Source organism: Geotrypetes seraphini, chromosome 1 (assembly GCF_902459505.1).
Source record: "Geotrypetes seraphini chromosome 1, aGeoSer1.1, whole genome shotgun sequence".
Taxonomy (NCBI): domain Eukaryota; kingdom Metazoa; phylum Chordata; class Amphibia; order Gymnophiona; family Dermophiidae; genus Geotrypetes; species Geotrypetes seraphini.
In genome coordinates, this window is record NC_047084.1 from 199,030,450 (window position 1) to 199,048,432 (window position 17,983).

The following is a 17,983-nucleotide window of genomic DNA, read 5'->3' on the forward strand; positions in this document are numbered from 1 at the left end:
AACTACAGTTGTGAATTCCCCTTTAATTCGAACATTTCTTAATGCTGATTGTTTTCTGGGCGCATAGAAGTGTATACGGTATTACATAGTAATGTATGTCACCGATTAGATATATTTTAGAAAGATTTGTATAAACTAATCTAAAGCACTAAATCTGCGGAAAAATCAAACACAGTTTTTAGTCGACAAAGAACTCACCAGACCAGCTGGATTGAAATAATCCTCTCTCCCAAAGTCACTCAGTCCCCGCAGGCTTTCATTAGCACAGCTCCCGCAGAGCACCAACTTTCGCTCTCTCGGCAGATGCCCCCCAGACAGAACCCCGCCGCCGGCTCCCACAAAATCCGAGGCGGCGCCGCCGCATCTCCGAAAGCCCCCCTCACCCCCAGACCGAGAGGGACTAGAGCGTGCATTCAAGAGAGAAGCGAAACGGAGGCGACTGATCAAAGCCGGGGACGAGGTAGGGCGATCCAAGTTTTCCAAGACATGGCTCTGCGGAGAGTTAGAGAGTTGCAGGCGCCGCCGGAGAGCTCTGCTGTGCGGCGCGCGAGGCTCCCCACCCCCCCTCTCGCGCGCGCTCCAGCCTCCCGCCCCCGCTTCCGCTGGGGGCGCTGACGTCACAGCCCCGCTGGCCCCCCGAGGGTTCAGAGCGTTGGAACCGCTAGCCAGTGGCTGCGGGAGCTGCCGGCGCTCGGTCGCCACTGCGGGCACTTATTTTCTCCTCCACTTTCTTTCTGTTTCGTTGCCAGCACCTGAGGAGGAGGAAGGGGGAGAGTAGGGGGTAGAAAGGCCTTCTGGCGTTTTCCAAACCTTACAGTGCAACGAGTTGCCAATTGTTGCCTTGTTGGAGCTCGCGGAAGCTCCGGCCTTTGCTCCGCCACCTTCAACTTCTTTCATCCTTCCCCCTAATGATCGAAAGTTACGCACGTTGTCTTGTCCTGATTTCGGACCTCCTCCCCATCCTCTTGGTGTTGCCACCGCTGATTTCTTGGCTCGGTTTATAGTTTCTCTTGTTCAGTGAGGGAGGAGGGGGGGGGGAGGTAGGTTCTTGATCTTTTTTTTTTAGAATGAAATTATACTGAAAAAAAAAATGGCATCCAAGGGTTTTCCATATGTCCCCATGGAATGCTACCTTCAGGCAGAAAAAAAAAATATTTTTTTGAATAATTTTAGTGTGCAACTCTCCTATTTCAAGAGATTTCACAGCTGTACAGCAGTGTGTTCTCTCTTTAAGGAATTTTGCTGGAGATCCGATTTCTGTGGTTTACAGATTTCCAGGTGCTGAAAATGCATAAGAAACTGGCACAGGCTTGGAAGGCAGGACCAAGCCGGTATTAAGTTTGAAAAATTAGCACCTGCTCCTTCACCAATACAATCTTTTAATATACAGTGGCCAGTCATTTTCTAGAGAAACAGTATGGGTACAAAAACTGCAGATATTTTCAAATGAGCAGCTACAGGTCAAAAAGGGCACCAGTTCTAAGGGGGAAAAACCATGATCAAGGCCAGATTAACACTATATTGGGCCCTAGGCAAACATTTGTGGACCCTCTCCAGCAGCCCATTGTTCAGAACCTAACACCACTGGTGAGTGTCTTCAGGATAAGAGGACACTAGCACAGAGAACAATGCCAAAATAGTTCTAGGCAAATAGCATGCAGATGCTATCAAATGAAACCTTAGATATTCCCTTCTCATACTCAGAAACGGCGTACAACCCAGAGCTTGCCCTTAACACTGAAAACCTAACAGCAGCGTGGAGCTGGCATTAACATAGAAACATGATGGCAGATAAAGGCCAAATGGCCTATCGAGTCTGCCCATCCACAGTAACCATTATTAGAGAATGACACGGTGAAAAAATTTGCCCCCGTCACTGACCCTGTCACCGCCCCGTCCCCGTGACCACTGTTCCCGTACAAGCCTCAGTACTGCAATATTTAGCTTATTCCTTCCTTATAAATCAAAGTTCTGGTTGCTGAATTAGAGAAAGAGATGTTCAGCTAGCAGGGCTTTGTTTATAAATTTTTATCAACACAACTAATATACTACTTTATCTTAAAGCAAAATAAATAAATAAATAGAAGTCGCCTTTGGTGTTGCCCCCATTCTATCTTGTTGATAGATTTGTTATCATGACACACGAGAACAGTAGAAAATCCCATGCCCTATTCACATTAAGGGGCTGGAGGAGTTGTCGTAAAGCGAAAGATTAGAGAAACTCGGCCTCTTCTCCCTTGAAAAGAGGAGACTTGATCGAAACGTTCAAGATAATGAAGAGAATAGACTTAGTAGATAAAGACACCCTCTCCAAGGTAGGGAGAACGAGAGGGCACTCTCTAAAGTTAAAAGGGGATAGATTCCGTACAAACGTAAGGAAGTTCTTCTTCACCCAGAGAGTGGTGGAAAACTGGAACGCTCTTCCGGAGGCTGTTATAGGGGAAAACACCCTCCAGGGATTCAAGACAAAGTTAGACAAGTTCCTGGTGAACCAGAACATAAGCAAGTAAAGCTAGACTCAGTCTTTGACCTAAGGGCTGCCATGGGAGAGGACTGCTGGGCACGATAGACCACTGGTCTGACCCAGCAGTGGCAGTTCTTAAGTTCCCTTCAGCTAAGCGCTGTAAAAGTAAGAAACATCATAGGCACTGTCTTTCTTATCAAGCAGCGTATTTTGACAAAGATTTTCACCCATTATTGACCAGATCAACACCTTATAAACATTACAGAAAACTATTGAAGACTTTTATTTTTTTCCAAATTTTTGGCTAGTTAAATCTTTGTGTATTACATTATCTTTGTATATTCTCATAGCATAATCTTTTGTTAACCGCATTGAACTGAGGGTTATGCGGTCTAGAAATTTGTTATTTTGTTATGTTACCTTTGATGTCTGGTTTCTGCTTTCCTCATCTTATTCAATTCCTTCCATCCACTGTCTGTCTTCTCTCTGCATCTTCCATTTGCTCTGTTACTGTGCCTCTCCCTTCCATCTCTCCCTCCACCCCACCCCCAATTGGTCTGGCACCCATCTTCTTCCCTCCACTCCCCCCCATAGTCTGGCATCTCTGTCTTCTTCCATTCCAGCGTCTTCTCCCCACTCTCTGTTCCTCATTTCCCTTCAGTGTCTTCTCCCCACTCTCTGTTCCCCATTTCCCTTCAGCGTCTTCTCTCCACTCTCTGTTCCCCATTTCCCTTCAGCGTCTTCTCCCCACTGGTAACATCCTTTTCCTCAGAGTGATCGCCATTGATCATTACCCTCTGTCGCCTTCCACTCAACCAGTTCCTGACCCAGGCCATTACTTTGGGACACAAGGGCACTCAGTTTATTTATTAGACTTCTGTGTGGAACATTGTCAAAGGCTTTGCTAAAATCTAAATGCACCACATTAGGATAGGATGTATTGTAACAGCCACAGCTGAAGCTTATGCATGTGTGTTTTAACAGCCACAGCTTTAGGGGCTTCTTACAATCCTTCATCAAATAGACTTGAGTGTTCAAATGTTGTATGGTGTGAACGAAGAGGACTCTCTGTCTAGCTGAGTTTTGCTATTGTGATAATTCCAGAACTACTGGGGGGAGGGGCGGTTAGGGAGGGTTATAGTAAATTTGTTGATATGTTCTTGGGCATTGTATCAAAGAGTGATGATGCAACTATTTTTTGCTGTATTTGTTGTTCTTTGTTTTCTTTTTTCACCAAAATAAAACATTTAAAAATAACACTTGAATGGATGAAATGTTAGTGGGAATGAACAGAAGAACCTTGCTGAGAGATGAGTTCTTACTGCATAGCTGAAGAAAGTAGGTATAAGTTGACTGTCCTCTAACCGGCTTCCTGCTCCCCACTTTGATTGGACATGCGCACAAGAGCTTTGCTTATGCTCAGCTCTTGAGCCAGGCACGCTCCTCCTTACCAAAAAATAACTTTCCAATGCTCATCACTAATAGCATGCATATGATTTGCGTGCTATTAGTAGTGAACATTGAGAAGTTATTTTTTGGCGCTGTTTCCTGTGGTATTCTGTGCTGTCGGGAATAGTGCAGGGGTTCTGAGCATCGGCCCACAGATGAAGTAAGGAACTGTGCAGAGCCTAGTTGTAGGTATGCTACCAGTAATAACTTGTGAGTAAGCACAGGGACTATAAAAGCATATGCTTTGAATGGAGAAACTTAGGGCTCCTTTTACGAAGGTGCGCTAGCATTTTTAGAGCACGCAAGATGAGGCGGTAGCAGCTAGCATGTGTGGCATTTTAGCACGCGCTATTCCGCATGTTAAGGCCCTAACGTGCCTTCGTAAAAGGAGCCCTTAATGGGTAGAGCTGGAGAGCAGCAAAGTTACCCAGTTCAAAAGGGATTTCTGGATTCCAATCCTGGATTTCTGCAGTCCTAATTTGGTACATTATGGGACCTGAAGTGCTGCTTTCAATTGTTGGTATCAGGGGCTACAAATACGTAGAACACTGAATTGGGATATAAGGTCTTTGTATTTATTGAGAAGTATGTTTTAATTATGAATGGTTTCTTGTACCTCACACAGAATTACAGGATGTAGCGAGTAAGAAATTTTTAAATCAAAAACAGGCCTGACCAAAAAGTCTCACTCATGGAGCTGGGTAATTTGGCAATTCTGTAGCAGTGGGCTGAGAATCAGGGAAGCTGGGCAAGTAATTTTCACTCTCCATTACCTCTGGTACAAACCACAGATTCCATGAGTGGACTGCTCAAAAGAGTGAGATTTAAGGGTAATGTGTCCAAGATATAAATTTACATAGTTCTACAAGTGAAAAAAAAGATTCACAAATGGAAAAAGCAAAATAGTTAGTTTAATGCTCCTGAAAGGATATAGGCAGACTGGAGGCAGTATTAGGATAGTGTTCAAGGAATTTGCTCAAGTAATGTAATTTCCCCGAAAATAAGACCTACCCTGAAAATATGCCCTAGCATGATTTTCGGGATAGGTCTTAATATAAGCCCTATCCCCAAAAATAAGCCCTAGTTGTAGGCAGCCATGCTTCCCCCTGCCTCGCCGTGCTGCCGAACCGCCAAACCCCTGCTGACCTTCCATCCTTCCCTCATCAGTACACAGACAGCCCCAGCGAGAAGGCTGCGAAGCAGCCTGTGAGTGCTGCTGGCCCGATGCTCCTCTGCAGCAAGGTGTTTATGGTCGCGGTCGGCGGGGATCAGGTGGGAGGGAAGGATGGAGAGTCATCTGTGGTTCGGCTGCGCAGCGGGGGCAGTGGCGAGTGCTCAAGGGTTTTGCGGGAGGGATGGAAGCTGGACAAAGGGTTCTGCATGGGGAATGGGAGGAAGGGAAGGATGGAAGCTGGGCAAAGGGTTCTGCTACATGAGGGATGAGAGGGAAGGAAGGAAGGATGGAAGCTGGGCAAGGGTTCTGCTGCACAGGGGGATGGCAGGGTTGGAGGGATAGAAAGATGCTGCAGAGGGAAGGCACAAGGAGATGGGTGAGAGGGGAGGAAAGATGTTGCACATGTGAGAAAAAGCAAAGAAGAAGAATTGGGGTGAAGGAGAGGAAGGGAGAGATGATCATGTACATGAAAAAAATAAGCCCTACCCGAAAATAAGACCTAGTGCCTTTTTTGGGCCCCAAATGAATAAAAGACACTGTCTTATTTTCAGGGAAACACGGAAGTTACAGGGTAAATTCTTTGGGCTGAAAACCTTTCTGTACTTAGTATGTGCACAGGTACCAATGAATCTCTCCATTCCAGCCCAGATTTTCAAAGGGAAGTTTTATTTATATGGTAAAGCCCTCTTCAGAGACACAGAAACATAAACAAGTGCATGCACTCTCCAGGTCTCTTTTCTAGTGCTGTCCTATTGCTCATATGCTCCTGCAGGCAGTGCCCCCCCCCCCCCCCTCCCTCTTCATCAGGTCTGCCCATCATCATGTGAAATGCTGACATCTACTGCCAGTTCTTTTTATAAGAATATAAGAATAGCCTTACTGGGTCAGACCAATGGTCCATCAAGCCCAATAGCCTGTTCTCATGGTGGCCAATCCAGGTCACCTGGCCAAAACCCAAGGTGTAGCAATAATCCATGCAACCAATACAGGGCAAACAGTGGCTTCCCCTGTGTCTTTCTCAATAACAGACTATGGACATTTCCTCCAGGAACTTGTCCAAACCTTTCTTAAAAGCAGCTACGCTATCCGCTCTTACCTCAGCTGACAGGAAACCCTTCACATTTCCTCCCGCCCCATCCCCTTCTTTAGTTCTAATCCTTTTCAACAGCCTACACTGCTCATTAGTACCACTGATTCTCTCCAAAGACACTGTGCAGAGATCTGCTATCCCCACAGCTTCTGCAACTTAGCCCCTCTTCCTGTGACTAGAGCAGCGAGACTGCAGGAATTCACGAAAGTAATTTCAGATAGCGGCTCTGCATGGGGCAGGAACGTAGGAAGATTGTTCCTGCCCTAGTTCACCATTGGACCACCAGGGCTTTAAAGGTAGGTTTTTTAAAAATCTGGGAGGTGGGATCTGTCAGAGTCTGGTGGGACAAAAGGCGGGAGGGATCCCTCCTGTCCCAGCCCACTGCTGGTCCACCAGGGCTTACGACGGCCCGGGTAAGGCCTGCAAAATATCAAGGGAGGAAAGGGGCTGGGTGCAGAGCCTGTCAGGAGAGGGAGGGAGGTGGGATGGGTACAGAACCTGGCAGGGAGAGATGGGGCTCGGTGCAGAGCCTGGCAGGAAGGGAGGGGGCTAGGTGCTGAGCCTTGTAAGGCAAGGAGGGAGGGAGTCTGGGTACAGAGCCTGACAGGACACGGAGTAAGAGAGGGGGCTGGGGGCTAGAGCCTGGCAGGGCACTTGAATATAAACCACTGGTTTTATATTCAAGTCAACATTTTTGCTCCATTTTGGGGGGGGGGGAAGTTACTTCGGTATATATTGTCACGAACCTAGCCCTAGAGCTAGTCCCGTGCCAGGCTTTGCTAGAGTAAAGGCTAGCCCTGTAGTTCAAAGGGCTAATCAGGGAGATAAGGTTAAGCCCAGTGGAAGGAAAATACTGGATTTCCCCTTTAACTCTGAAGCAAACAACCAGCAAGGGGTGGAGGGTTTAGAGAGGAACAGCTTAGAACAGCCTCTGAGTCATACCTCTCCCTCTGCTGACCCCCAGCTGAGGGTGATTAACAGGAAACCAGTCAAGGCTAGGCAAGCAGTGCAACTAACTCCTCCTCCTGTGAGAACAGGGCGTGGGCGTCTCTGCAATTTAGAGGCTGCTCTCAGAAGGAGAAAGTTAGTCTTTCCTGGGCCAGCTTCAGGAGAGGGCTCACCTGAGGAAGCGCTTCAGTCCCATGATATTGAAATGCTTGAAGCAGATACTGACCTGGGGCTCAGCCAGCAAGCAGTGTCAGAGCCCATGGAATGTTCACAACCTGATGATCTGCCTGAGGATAATGGCATGGATTTAAGCTAAGTAGCTGGGTTGGGTGTTGGGCAAGGTAACAGTAGTGCTCTGACTGTGGGTTCCTTAAAACAAGGTCCTATGTGAATTGTCTGAGGTTTGTGCTGCTGTGCTATCCTGAAGAAAGAAAGAAAAAAAAAACACGTTTTTGTTTTGTAACTTTAAAGTATCAGAAAGCATGAAGTTTATGTGTATTTCTGCTGAAGAATGTAACTGAGGGAAGTTAAGCAAGTTTGGGGAGAATTCATCAAACAACCAGGTTGGGTTAGTGGGGCCATTCGTGGCATTCTGTTTTTCAGAAAGTTTAAAGGTGAATTCACTTGCTCCCCTCCCCCATTAGCTTTGCTGAGCTGATTGGGGACCAAGCCGGTCTACACTGAAGGCTTGAACTCAGCACCGTTGGAAGTGCTATCTGGATTGTTGTTGGCCTGGTGAATCATAAAGGCAGCAGCATTTTTGGACTTTCATCGTTGGCTTTGAAAGGATTTTCCTTTTGAATTTTGTTATGATTTTCTACCTACCTAGATGAAGGTGTGAGCTGTAAGATACCTTTTTTTTGTATCAGCTACATTTTTGGTTTTTGCTTGGACTTAATTGATAGTGTGGAGTCTGAACTGTGTGCAAGTAGACTCTCAAGCCAGTGTTCAATAAGCTGTTTTAATGGAACCATGAACTGATTCTTTTGTTTTCCTGTTTCATGAATGGAGAAGGGTCCAGCAGGGCTTCCTACCTTTGGAAGCACGTCGGGGTGAATTAAAAGCGAACAGAGCCCAGCCCCATTGAGGATATTGAGGAAGGGGCTTTGTTACAATATTCAAGTACAGTGGTACCTCGGTTTACGAGTGCACCGGTTTACAAGTGTTTTGCAAGACGAGCAAAACATTCGCAAAATCGGCGTCTCGGAAACCGAGCGCACCTCGATTTGCGAGCGCTCCCCCCTCGTGAACCGGCACCCTCCCCCCCTGTGATCCGGCACACCCCCCCCCCCCCCCACCGCCATAGGGCACCCCCCCCCGCCGCCATCGGGCACCCCCCCACCGCGACCTGAGGTCCCCCCAACTCACCCGAACCCTCTTCTTACTTTAGTGTAGCCTCCGCACCGGCACCAGCATGTCCTGTGCGTTGGTGCCGGTGCCCGAAGATCTGCCTCCTGTGCTAGGCCTTGAGCATGTACGCATGCTCAAGGCCTGAGAGTTCACGTGAGTGAACGTGAACTCTCAGGCCTTGAGCATGCGCACATGCTCAAGGCCCAGCACAGGAGGCAGATCTTCGGGTACCGGCACCAATGCACAGGACATGCTGGTGCCGGTGCCGGTGCGGAGGCTACACTAAAGTAAGAAGAGGGTTCGGGTGGGTTGGGGGGACCTCAGATTGCGACGGGGGGGGGTGCCCGATGGCGGCGGGGGGGATGCCCGATGGCAGTGGGGGGGTGACGGATCGTGGGGGGGGGAGGGTGCCGGTTTGCGGGGGGGGGCCTTCGGGGGGGGCAATGCCGGTTTTTGTGGGGGGGGGGAGAGCAGCACTGCTGGCCTCGGGGGGAGGGAGGGTGGGGTGTGGGAACATATCAAAATGAATTTCCATTATTTCCTATGGGGAAACTCGCTTTGATAAATGAGCATTTTGGATTACGAGCATGCTCCTGGAACGGATGAACGGATTATGCTCGTAATCCAAGGTACCACTGTATATACAGTACTCACTTACAATGTCAGAGACACCTTAATATAGGTAGCTTTTCCTAAGGGGAAGTGACATGGGAAGGAGGAGTCAGGGAGACAGGAACCAGGAAATATAAGAGGCCGAGCCAGAACTAGCTACAGGAGGCCCAGGGGAAAGAAGGCTGAGTTAAGCCAATGTTCCTTTTGTTGCTGAAAACCTGTGAGTTGCTCTGAGGTCTGGCTGGGGCCAGATCTTGATGTCTGACTAAGGAAAGCTGTTGAAAGACTGTGTTTAGAATGTAGCCATCACAAACCACAATCTGTGTCTTAAGTCCTGTGAGCCATAGACCCACCTCAGGACTTTGGAACCAAAAGACTGTTCATTGTATGCCTGACCCTGTGAAGTAAAAGGGGTCAGATTTTTTTCCTTTTGAGTTAATAAAGAACTTTCCATTACCTTCCTTATTTGTGTCTAGCTGTTTGTGTTCCAGACCAGACCCTCCCCACTCGTGTTGTTACAGTGCCATTCTAGTCGGCACATATTTTATTGGACACCATAGATAGAATCAGGCCCTTCATGCATGTTAATGTTCATTAAGGTATGCTGAGTTTTAGTAAAACAAAAAAAAAAAAGCTTATAAGAAACAAGTGTGATCAATAAAAATCACAACCTTAACGGTTTAAAGCAGTGTTCTTCAACCTTTTTATACCCGTGGACCGGCAGAAATAAAATAATTATTTTGTGGACCGGCAAACTACTAGGACTAAAATTTAAAAAGCCCGTTTACGCCCCATCTCTGCGAGCTCGGTTCCCGCAAACCATCTGATCCCATCTGCACAAGCTGTAATTATGATTTTATATTGAACGTATTTTATTAAAGTGTAAAAAGAAACAATATTCTGAACAATTGTGATTTTATAAATACAAATATACAGAGCACGGACCAACAAAACCCCTGTCTCCCCTCCCCTTCACATATATCCCCCCTACTATCAAAAAAACTGAACAAGCCAAGTTATTATAGAATGCTACATAGAAATATCATGCTAACAGAATACTGCAGTCCCCAGTTATGTCTCTAGCAGGATATATATTTCAAATCTGATATATTCTAATGACAAAATAGAAATACAATTATTTTTTTTTCTACCTTTTGTTGTCTCTGGTTTCTGCTTTCATCTTCTTTTCCTTCCAGCATCTGCCCGTTCCATCCAATGTCTGCCCTCTCCCCCTTCCATATGTATCTGACTTCTTTCTATGCCCCTCTTCCCTGTCCATCCAGCCTGTTCCTCCTCTCTCCTTTTTACATCATTCATTCCAGCTTCACTGCCTTCTTCATTTTTATCTCTCCTACACCAGATCTAGCATTTTTATCCCTCTCTCATTTCTCTGCTGACCCCCTTTCCAGCATCAATGTCTCTCTACTTTCTCATTCCTCTCTCTCCCCTTTCCCTCATCTGATCTCTCCATTCCACCCTGACCCCCTTCCCCTCCTGTAATCTCCCTGCCAGCTGTTTCCTTCCTTTTTTCTTTCTCCCTTCCCTCCTTCCTTTTTTTCCTTCTCCCTTCCCTCCTCCCTCTATCCAACATTAATTCTCTTCCCATCCCTTTCCCTCCTCCCCTCCCAGCAGCATCTGTCCTTCTTCTCCCTTCCCTCCTCCCTCTATCCAACATTAACTCTCTTCCCATCCCTTTCCCTCCTCCCCTCCCAGCAGCATCTCTCCTTCTAACTCTCTCCAAGTCCAGTAACAGCTCTCCCTTTATCCAGCAGCTTCCCTGCCTCCTACAGTGGCTGTCTCCCCTTCCAGCAGCTCTCAGTACTTGCCTGCAGGAAGTTGCCGGTAAATCACTGTCCTGGCAAATAGGAGAGCTGGTGGGAGGGGAGACAGCCACTGTGAAGGCTCCCCAGGATCATGCTCGCACACGCTGACCATCTCCCTCCACCTGCACCTGAATCTGCAGCTCTCTCTGTTCTAATCGCAACTTCCCCGCGGCCCTCTTCAGCAACTCGGCAGGGGTGGCGATCAAGACAGGCTGCCGATGTCGGGACCTTCACTCTCTGAGTCCCGCCTATTTTGTTTCAACTTCCTGTTTCCGAACAGGCGAGACTCAGAGAGGGAAGGCCCCGACGTCGGCAGCCTGTCTTAATCGCCTGAGGCTGGGAGGAACATTAGTCAGCAGGAACCGCAGTCGGCAGGAAATGTAATTGTCGACTTGATCTCGCCGGCCCTGCGCAGACCGGCAGAAATTTTCTGTGGACCGGCGGTTGAAGAACTGTGGTTTAAAGGATAGAAATTGATTGAATAAGGGCAATGTTCAAATTGAGCACACAAACAATTGAAACTCTTATCCAAACCTTCCTTGGATCTTCAGAAATCCAAAGTGATCCCCCTGGTATTTCGACTACCGTATACCTGAATTAAATTTCTATTGCATAACACTAATTGTCCATCTTAATACAATCCATCATAAACAACTCAATACAGGCAGTCCCCGGGTTAAGAATGTCCAACTTATGTCAGACTCGTACTTACAAACCAGGGTTCTGCTTCTCCCTTCCTGTGCCAACAAGCCCTCTTTCTCCCTTTCTGTCCCAATGTAACCCTCGTCGTCCTTCGTTCCCTCCCATGAGTGTTTACCTCCTCAGGCCAGCTCCTTCCTCCCAGCCGCACTTCTCTTCACATAGCCGAAGCCTGGAAGCCTTCCCTCTGGCGTCAGAAGGAAGGCTTTCGGGTCAGCCACGGGCCGCATATGGACCTGCGGCCGCAGCTTTGTAAATAGAAGTGTATGTGGGACGAAGGAGCTGGCCAGAACAGCAGTGTGTACCAAAGGGGGGGGGATAACTGTCCGCCCCGGGTGCAACCAGCGTCATGAATTTCTTCAGCGGTAGCAGCATTCACAATTTGCTGCTCTGCCTGCAATGGGCCTTCCTTTCTGCTGGATCCTGCCAGGAGAGGGGGAGAAAAATGCTGTACCAAAAGGGGAGAGAGAGGGAGGAAGAACAAAGACCAGGGATGGGAGAAGAGAGGAAAGAGAGATGCCAGACCAGGGGAAGGAAGAGAGGGAAAGGAAGGAAAGGAGATACCATACCAGGAAGAGGGAGAGATGCCAGGACATGGAGGGAGAGAAGGAAAGAAGACAGAGATGCCAGATCAGGGGCAAGGAGGGAGAGTGGGAAAGGAAGGAGAGGAAATGCCAGATCATTGGAGGCATAGGGGGAGTAGTGGAAAAGAAGAAAGACCTGGTCTGGAGTAGAGAATTGTGTGGGGACAGAAATCCCGCCCATCTCCGCCCGATCCCGTGAGGAATCTCCTCTGTCCCCGCCCATCCCCCCTAAAAGTTACCTGTCCCCATAAAAAGCAGCAATTACCTCTGACAGTTTTGATTTTTTTTAAGTCTTAGTTTATTTAAACCAACAATAAAATACAATATAAACAAATAACAGTGAACAGAAATAAAAGATGCATATATCACCAGAAAGAATTAAAATAGACACTAGGTCATGTGACTGTAGGGTCGACCATTTCTTGTTAAAAGAAATAATAGAGTTGGATTTTTTGGCAATATAAAGCTCATATCTGTAGATCAAACGAATCTGGTTCCACCATCTGGCATAGGTAACACGTGAGAGGTCCTTCCATGATCCACAAATGATTTTTAATGCAGCAATGAGTAAAGAATCAAACAATTCAGCATCAAAATCATTTAAAACAGAATTGAGAGAGGCACTTTTCAGGACAATGGTTGTATAAGAAAAATGTGTCAAAATGAACTGGAAACCCCAAAACAAACTTGGCAAGTACAGTGTCCCCCCGCAAATTCGCGGTTCATGGACTCACTAATTCATGGTATTCTCTGACCGCCTCTTCTTGTACTAAAGTCGGGCTACACCAATTACGAGCTGCGTGTCAAAGTAGCTCCTGTTTGGTGTAGCCTTACTTTAGTAACAGGAAGAGGCAGTCGGAGCATACCGCAAATGATTTTCTTCACTCACCAGAGCTCCAGCTGCCCTCTCCTGCCTTTTGACAGGCGAAAAACCGTATTCATGGTTTTTCAAAATTCATGGGGGTTCCTGTAATATCGGGGGGAGTACTGTACTTCATTTCTGGAATATCGGGGGAGTACTGTACTTCATTTTGTACTAAACACAATTGATGGCATAACCATGAGAGGGGGCTGGGCCTCCCACTTTGAGCTTAGCTCCCCTCAAAATTAACATCTCCCTTGCTGTAGCTGGTGGGACATTTTGTTTTTCCATCATCTTGGTCCCAGTTTCTGCTTTTAGCTATGTTCTACTAATTCTCTTTCCAGGCCTCGGGAACCCCTTTTCCATCCCCTTGGGAGTCCCTTGAGCCTGGGGGGATCCCCGCGGGAGTTCCGCGGGACCCACAGGATTCCCGCAATCCCCATTCCCATGCAGACCTCTAGTCTGGAGGCACATGACTGTGAAGGAGGAGAAGGAAGGCAGAGCTCAAGGCCAAGGTAAGTGAAACCTATTTTTTTCTTTCTGTTAAACTACAGTACTTTACTTTGAAGACTGTTCCTGTGGAGAATCCTCCAGGTCTACGGGACTCCCGCGGCAATCCCCGCAGGCTCACGGGACTCCCACGGGGATGGAACCGGGGTTCCCATGGCCTGGAAAGATAATTAGTAGAAGATAGATAAAAGCAGAAACTGGGACCAAGATGATGGAAAACCAAAATGTCCCACCAGCTACAGCAAGGGAGAAATCTCTTCTCTCAGTCCCCTCACTAAGATTCATTTACTCGAGGAGAGACACGATCTTCTCTGTTACTGGACCTCAAACTTGGAACTCGCTTTTTAAGGATGCTTTTTAGTGCTACTCGAATTCTTTATAACTCAAACATCCTATAGAGGACTAAAACTCCTTAAAGGAAAATTAAGTGGGTAACTCTTTCCCAACCTATAGTTTTAACCCCTTGTTCATTTTTGGTTTTGAATTGTATTTAAACTCACCCTCCTCTTGTGTCCTGTAATGTCTTAATTTTTAACAGATGTGTGATTTTTGTTGTTTTGGTTCATTTTCTTACCCTGATTTTATCACTATTTGTAAATCGCATAGAATTATGATATTGTGATCAAATCAAATTTTTAAATAAACTTGAAACTTTAATGCTTTTATAGACTGTGTACTGTACCGGAGAACATAAACATACAAATTCAACTTAAGAAAGGTTTCAAAAACAAACCTTGTTCTTAACCCGGGAACTGCCTATATTGATTTAGTGATGTGGGTTAGTTTTTTTAAGTGGTCGTGAGTATCTAATCTAATCTGTACAGAAAGACAAACGTGCTGTCTGTTTAACTAGTTTTAACAGAAGCTCATGAAGTATACTCTATTCCATTTTTGTATAAACAGAGTCCATCCACATGTGATTTAGTACCTGCTCACATAAGAACATAAGAATTGCCATACTGTGACAGACCAAAGGTCCATCAAGCCCAATATCCTGTTTCCAACAGTGGCCAACCCAAGTTCCAAGTACCTAGCTAGATCCCAAGTAGTAAAACAGATTTTATGTTGCTTATCCTAGGAATAAGCAGTGGATTACATCAAGCCATCTCAATAATGGCCTATGCACTTCTCTTTTAGGAAATTATCCAAACCTTTTTTAAACCCTGCTAAGCTAATTGATTTTACCACATTCTCTGGCAACAAATTCCATATCCCCCCAGTTCAGGGACCCTTCCCCCAACACCCCATACATTTTAGATGAAAATTGGCAGGAGGAATACCCTTTCCCTCCTGCTGGCAGGCCCACCTCTTCAAAATAGTGGGCCTTCCCCTTCTCAGTTCATCCTGGGATGCACTGGGAGGGACCTAAGGCTCTGATTGGCTCAGGCGCCTAAAGCTGATCAGCAGGCAGGGAGAGCATAAAAAAATTTGACAGGAGGCCTGTGTTGTGTGCGTGCCCAACAGTTACTGGCAGCTCTAGAGCAGATGGAAAATAATGATTACAAAAGGGACAGCATTCCCGTTTGTGCATCAGAAGGAGAGTTCATTAGAATACTAATGAACTCCTTGCAATGCATTTGCAGAGGGTTCACGCAGAACCCTTTTCAACATCAGGAGGAGGGTTTCTGTGCCAGTAAGACTGCTTTATGAGTCTTATTGACACAGAAATCTTTTGTGCATTGCAGCCTGAGTGAGGAGCAGGAGGTGTGGCAGTGAAAATCAGCTTCACCTTTCTCAATTCATTCTTCCTCTCCTTTCTCACCATGTTACCCTCATCTCCCTACCCTTCCACTTTTCTCTTCTTTAGCTACTCTTCACTGGTGGGGCCTGGAGACTTCCCCGTTCCACCAGGCTCTTCAATCTCTGTGTCACTGTTGTGCCTTCCTTTCGTTCACAGACCTCAAGGACTCCGCCAGTGCTTAATTGTACTCTCTAGGCATCTGTTTGTGCACCAAAGCTGTTGTCAGTTTCTGCACCCACCCCTTGATTGAGACCCCATGTTGCAGTTTAAATCTGGAACTTGGGCATATCTAATGTGATCATATGTCCTGTTTTGAACAGGACCATCCCATTTTTAGATCGTTTGTCCTGTTGTCCCTACGCACAGTTTCGGGATGCTGAAATGTCCTGTTTTCAGAAAGGGCGTCCCAAAGCTGTGCGTGGGGATAATGGGACAGGCGATCCAAAAATGGGACGGTGATCTGCTTCCCCAGTGCAACGCAGCAACAGGCCAGGTGCATGCAGCGACTGCACAAGTCTCCTCCCCCCCCCCATCAATTCTGACGTCAGAGAGGATGTTCCAGGTCATCCAATCATTGCCTGGCTGGCTCAGAACTTCCTCTCCGATGTTAGAACTGACATCAGGGTGGGGGGGAGGGGGAGAAGGCTTGTGAAGTCGTTGCACACACCTGACCTACCTGTTGCTGTGGTGGTGGTGGCTTGGAGAAATCATCGGCGGCTGTGGCTTGAGGGGGCAGGGAGAGAGAAAGATGTTGCCCCATGTGTTCTGCTGCAGCTTCCCTGGGGTTGATCTTGCCACCATCACCGAGGCGGAGTTCTCTCTGAAGGAACTGGAGTTGTTCAACCTGGACAGCAAGGAGCCGGTGGAACTGGTGAAACTCACTCACGAGCTGCAGGTGTTGCTGGGGTCCTCTCTGGAGTGGCTACATTCAGAAGAGCCTGGCCTCTCAGTCAACTGGTTGCCTGCTACAGCCTGCTCAGAGTGACAAGATTCAAGCTTTCCACCCCCCTAGGACAATGGCACTTACAGAACCAGAGCAAAAACATGCATTTCTTAGTTTAGAGAAAAAGAAATGTGGTTACTGTGGAATTTGCAGGAAATGGGGAAAAAAAAAGACAGAAAAAAATAAAGAAATGAAATAAATAAATATTGGATGCACAGTCAGAAGGAAGTGCAACCAGAGACTCATGAAATCATCAGACAACAAAGGTAGGAAAATGATTTTATTTTCAATTTAGTGATCAAAATATGTCAGTTTTGAGAATTTATATCTGTGCCTATATTTTGCACTATAGTTAATGGGGTCTGAGATCCAGGGGCTCCCTGGACAGGATCCGGGGTGGGGATGTCCAGTCCCGTTTTAAGGAAAAAAATAAATGGTCACATTAGGCATACCTCTAGAAAGAGGTAAGATAGTAAAGTGTAATACAAAGCTTCAATGGCCAGCATAAACCATCACCATGTAGAAACTTTACCAGCAGACTCAATTCTTAATCCAACTCTAATGTAGAACTCAAAAGAAATAATTTACAGCACAGTTGCTTGGAAAGAATTGTTGCCTTCTGCAAACAGAGGGTTAGATGCACTAAAACAGTCATTAAGACCAAGTGGTTTGCTGTGGACCGATTTTTTTTTTTGGCCGATTTCTCAAAATCGATTGATGGTCAAATGTCTTCCCATGCAAATGAGTTTTGCGGAGGGCAGTTGTTATCCCATCCAAATCGCTCACTTAGAAACCAGCTCTCAATCATTTGCAGAGCCGATTTGGGGAAGCCTGAATAGCTGAGCAACAGGGGAAGCCCCAAAGCAGTCTCCTGCCACTCAGCTGCTTGGGGCTTTTTTTCTTTCTTTCTTTTTTTTTTAATGGCACAGATAGAGCACATGAATTGGTGAGGGAGGTAATGGTGCTGGGGCAACTTGATAACAGTGATACAACATGTTCAGATTTGATATAATCCCTTGAATAATTTTACACAGGAAATCCAATGCAACAGTACTTAACTTTAAAAAAGGAGACTATGATAACATGAGGAGCATGGTAAAAATAAAGAAACTTAAAGGTGTAGCTACAAAGATCAAAAATATACATCAGGCATGGATATTATTTAAAAATCACAAAGCCCTATAATAGTAGAGGGACTGGAGTACCAAAATACAATTAATAAATCCAAACTCCAGTAAAAAAAAATAATAATCCAATTTGTATTCCAACCACAATCTCATGCAATATCGGAGGAAAAGGCCTCGGAAGCCGTAGGAAACTAGCACTGTCCCTTGGCTATAGGAGAAAGAGAGAGAGCTGTATACCATACTAGCTCCTGTACTAACTTTTTTCATTGGCTCTTAAAAAACTCCGATGTTATCATTCAATAACAGTTAGTATATACACTGTGCTTAGACTGATAAACCAAGCAAAAGTATGAAATGTAATATCCCACTCTTGTCGGTTAAGGTCAGCTTTCTTTGGTCAGCATGACTTAAACAGAACTGTGCTCTTCTTTGCCGACAAGTAGCCATCGTTTCACGGTCAAGCGATCAGGGCACTGTTCATCCAGTGAGCTTGGTGTCTGTTTAATTCTGACCAAAGGCTGGAGAATTCTACCTTCTACTGCATTCAATGAAGGTCTGAGAGTTTGTGTGTTTTTTACTGGAGTTTAAATTTATTAATTGTTATTTA

At 46.2% G+C, this 17,983-nt stretch overlaps 1 protein-coding gene across 5 annotated transcripts in view; it reads right to left on the reverse strand.

Moving 5' to 3' along the window:
- Window positions 1–940, reverse strand: part of FAT1 (FAT atypical cadherin 1) — a 363,497-nt gene extending 362,557 nt beyond the window's left edge. For 2 of the 5 annotated variants that reach the window (XM_033943897.1, XM_033943893.1), the window contains exon 1: window positions 199–529. The gene's annotated coding sequence lies outside the window, so the exon portion shown is untranslated. Of the gene's footprint in view, window positions 1–198; window positions 530–815 lie in introns of those variants that run through there. The other 3 variants (XM_033943904.1, XM_033943898.1, XM_033943896.1) reach the window with 2 other exon arrangements.
- Between the last annotated feature and the right edge of the window lie 17,043 nt (window positions 941–17,983).